At 39.3% G+C, this 4272-nt stretch overlaps 1 pseudogene; it reads right to left on the bottom strand.

Moving 5' to 3' along the window:
- Nucleotides 1–3509: 3509 nt before the first annotated feature.
- LOC123827827 lies at nucleotides 3510–3924 on the bottom strand (annotated as a pseudogene).
- Between the last annotated feature and the right edge of the window lie 348 nt (nucleotides 3925–4272).

Raw genomic sequence — 4272 nt, 5'->3', positions numbered from 1 at the left:
GCCTCATGGGTAGGGGACCGCGCCTCCACCACCCCCATCCGGCCCACTGCACATCCGGGTTTCTTTTCTAACGGATGACGGAGGGCGTTCGCGGACATGTGCAGGGCCTCACAAATTCTCGAAGGCAGCGGCAATTTGGCTGTGCGCTGTGGTTGGTGGGTCGCGGGCTGCGAGCCCTGGAGAAGGCGGGAGGCTGAAGCCGAAATCTTTCTCAATCCTCCTGTCAACCAGGGTTGCAGTTCCAAAATTCGGGCTGCACCCAGTATCTCAGCACATGAAAATGTGAATTCTGGATCCTCCCTGTGTGTAATGGGGAGAGGCAACAATTTTAAACATACTATAACTGGGAGTTGAAGACCTAAACTAGATGAATAAAAGGAATAAAAATCAGGTTGTTTAAATGATTGATTAATTTCACTAAATTTGTTTTAAACTAGTCGGTTTGCTTGCATGTTATTCCTATCATATAGATGTCTATAATAGTTATTAGAATGTTAAGGAAAAAATATGTTTACAAGAAAAATATTTGCCAAGATACTGCTTGCACAAACATTTTCTAAGGATTAAATTTGAATGGTAAAGAAAGTTTCTTCTCACAGTTTTCCTTACAAGTTCTGTGGCAGTAGTGGTCATTCTCTCAACAGTTACCTAGACTTAAAACCTTGCCATAATAGTTCCTTGACACACATGCAAGTTTAGTGAGTCACTGAATCCTACCAATACTATTTGAGCTAGTTTTTTCTTTCTCATCTGAACTTTCTTTTCCTACTGGCCTTGAAAATAAGCTTTACAAGAAAAGACAGTGAGTAATCAAAATAACAAACATGGAAAGTTAAAAGTTGCAAAATCTTGGAGCATTTATAGATAACTCCCCACTTCTGGGCAGGCTGATAAGAAAGCCCAGAGCTTGCTTTCTCCCTTGTTGTCAGTGTAGTCTAGAGACTATAAAGTTGCAACACACTCCCTCTTCCTCTCTCTTAAGCCAGTCCAGAGCTGCTTGGATCCCCTCCTTTCCCAGGGCCCCTTGAGTAATAAATTTATTTCAGATTTTCTGGGTGTATGTGGGTGTATGGAGTGTCAAGATCCTCCACATTAGAACTAAAATCAGGAGGGGGGAGGGTCAACTATGCCTCAGTGGGATGACTAGAAAACATTTACAAACTAACTCAAAATTCTAAATCAATTCATTCTTTTTTTATGAAAAAATATAATGGCCAAGAAGACCTGAAAACTCTTGTCAGTAAATGCGCTTCTAAAAAATCCCCACTATTTTATTTGGTTCTTTTGACTAACTCACCATGTGCTTCTTCTTCTTCTTTTTTTTTTTTTTTTGACTGCCATTAAATCAGGATTTACTCTTATATACCCTTTCTGGGAAATTTTTAAAATTAAGATAAATCCACATAAAACAACCATTTTAAAGTGTAAAATACAGTGGTTTCTAATATATTCACATTATTGTGTAAAATCATCACCACTATCTAACTCCAGAATGTTTTCATCATACCTGAAAAGAACTCCCATACTTGTTCATAGCTACTCCCAATTTCCTCCTACCCACATCCCCTAGAAACCTTTAATCAATTTTATTTTTCCACAGACTTGTCTCTTTTGGACATTCCATATAAGGGAAATCATACAATATATAGTTTTTTGCATTTTTTTTTTGCATCTGGCTTCTTTCATTTAGCATGTTTTAGAGGTAGATTTATTTGTGTGGTAGCATGAATCACTAATTCATTCCTTTTTATGGCTGCATAATATTCCACTGTATAGCTATACCATTTTTTAATGCATTCTTCAGTTGATGGATATTTGGGTCATTTCCACTTTTTGACTATTATAAACAATGCAGCTATGAATGTTGGTGTATGATTTTTTAAATGGTATTATGAAGATATAGTTCACATACCATACAATTCACCCATTTTAAGTGTACAGTTCAATGGTTTTTAGTATAATCACAGGTATGTGTGACCACCCTCACAGTCAACTTAAGAACATTTTCCTTTTTTAAGATTTTATTTATTTATTTTAGAGATAGGGGAAGGGAAGGAGAAAGAGAGGGAAATATCAATGTGTGGTAGCATCTCTTGTACTCCCTACTGGGGATAGGGGACCTGGCCCACAACCCAGGCCTGTGCTCTGACTGGGAATCGAACTGGCAACCCTTTGTTTCACAGCCCGAGCTCAATCCACTGAGCTACACCAGTCAGGACAAGAACATTTTCATTACTCCAAAAAGAAACCATATATACATTAACGACCATGCCCCTTCCTGCCCCAGCATATCCTCCCGCCCTATACTACCACTAGTCTAATTTCTGTCTCTATAAATTTCCCTGTTCTTGACACTTCATATAAATGGAATTATATAATATACCATCTCTTGTTACTGGCTTCTTTTTTTTTTGCATAATGTTTTAAAGGTTCATCCATGTTGTATTTTATTCCTTTTTATAACCAAATGATATTTCATTGCATGGATATACCAGAATTATTTATCCATTTGTCAGTATATAAAATAAATAATAAACATATGAAAACTATTATTAAAGGTGAGTCAATGAAAATCTAGGAAGGCTGAAAGAGTTGTCCAATATCACACAAGGGACAAGAGAAAAATGGCAAGATGAATACTAAAACCTAGGTTTCCTTGTTCCCAGTCTAATTTGTATGCAATGGCTGGCATTAAAATTTTCCTGTTCTGTTTCTCACCCCATCAAAAACAAAGATACCAAGTAGTATATCTGATAAAGTAACCAAAATTTATATGCAATGGTCTGGCATTAAAATTTTCCTGTTGTTTCTCACCACATAAAAAAACCCCACAAAGATGTCAAGTAGTACATCTGATAGAGTAACCTAAGTTCCTGGGAATGTATGTTTATTCTGAGTGGACCTTCTAGAGGAACTGTCCCCACAGAACACTTTAAAGAATGGAAGAAACTGAATATAGGAAAGACAGGAGAGGTAATTCTATGGACACTTGGTATGTAATAATAACTACAACTGTGGCTAAAAAAATTATGTAGCACTTATTGTGTATGAAGCACTGTTCTCAGTACTTTATAAATACTAATTATTTTCATACAGATTTATCAGGAAAGCATTATGTTTATTATCCCCATCTACAGATGGCAGAGATAGTAAGTACTTTGCAGTCACACAACACAAGTGATAAAGCCAGGGTTTGAACCCAGGCATTTTGGTTCTGGCATCTGGACTAGCCATTACAGTCTTTTTTCTCTTTAGATTTTCAGTAAATATATGTTTTTTTAAATGTTTCCAATGAGTTTAATGATGAAACCGTGCAGATGCCAAACTAGGGAGCCAGGAACATGGTCCAGAGGCCTCACGGAAGCTCTACCACACGGGCATGGGGAACCGTTCGCCTAATGCCAACAGCAAGGGAGGGGATGCCCACTGGCACATCAGACCTAAGACATTCCTTGGAGGGGGTGGGGGATATTCATTGTACCCCCAGAGCAGGAGCAAGATGGCCACCTTCACTCCTGAACATAAATTCTTGTGAAGACCACGTCATTGGTGCCAAACGACAGTATCAGCTCATCGTTGGCTAGCTCGCGGGGCCAGTGGGTTTTGGGGCCATCCTCCTCGAGGAGAGTTTGTGTGCAGTGGATCTTGTTTTCATTCTCCCAAGTGGCCAAACTCCTGCACTTGCATTCATCCACAGTCTCCTCTGCAAAGCCTTCTCCGACCCTGAAGTTGACCTTGGTGGTGCCCACCATGGTGGATGTCTTGATGTAGACGGATCAAGACAGTCCTGGAGGATCTCCATGTGAGGCTTGGGTACTGCCTCCATGGCCACCTTCCGCAGCATGGTGTTCACACCAGGGCCTTGAGGAGCTCTTCAAAGTTCTCATTGCTGCGCATCTTCCAGGTGATGGTGAAGTTAGGCATAGTGGCAGCAGTAGTGGTGGTGGCTGTGGCGGGTGCACTCAGAGCTGCACAGCCAAGACTGCCTTCAGTAAATATATGTTACATGAGTGAATAAATGTATAGATAGTATGAAAAACTTGGATCAAAGATCCTTTGGGAAATATTAAATGACAAGGGGTATCAAACAATGCTGGCTTCATGTAGAATAAGTACAATAGAGTAAATAGTAGAATGAATCTCCCATTAAGACAAAGTCACTCTTGTCATACATTTTTGTGGAATTAACACGTTTAGTCACCTACATCTCTAAAATTCCAGTTAGGACCTTTCTATGTTTCTCACATTTCTGATTAAACCACTTTAGCAGTA

Source organism: Phyllostomus hastatus, unplaced genomic scaffold (genome assembly GCF_019186645.2).
Source record: "Phyllostomus hastatus isolate PE091 unplaced genomic scaffold, TTU_PhHast_1.1 phas_contig_90, whole genome shotgun sequence".
Classification (NCBI taxonomy): domain Eukaryota; kingdom Metazoa; phylum Chordata; class Mammalia; order Chiroptera; family Phyllostomidae; genus Phyllostomus; species Phyllostomus hastatus.
The sequence above is the reverse complement of the archived record's forward strand: the minus strand, read 5'-3'. Positions and strand labels throughout refer to the sequence as shown.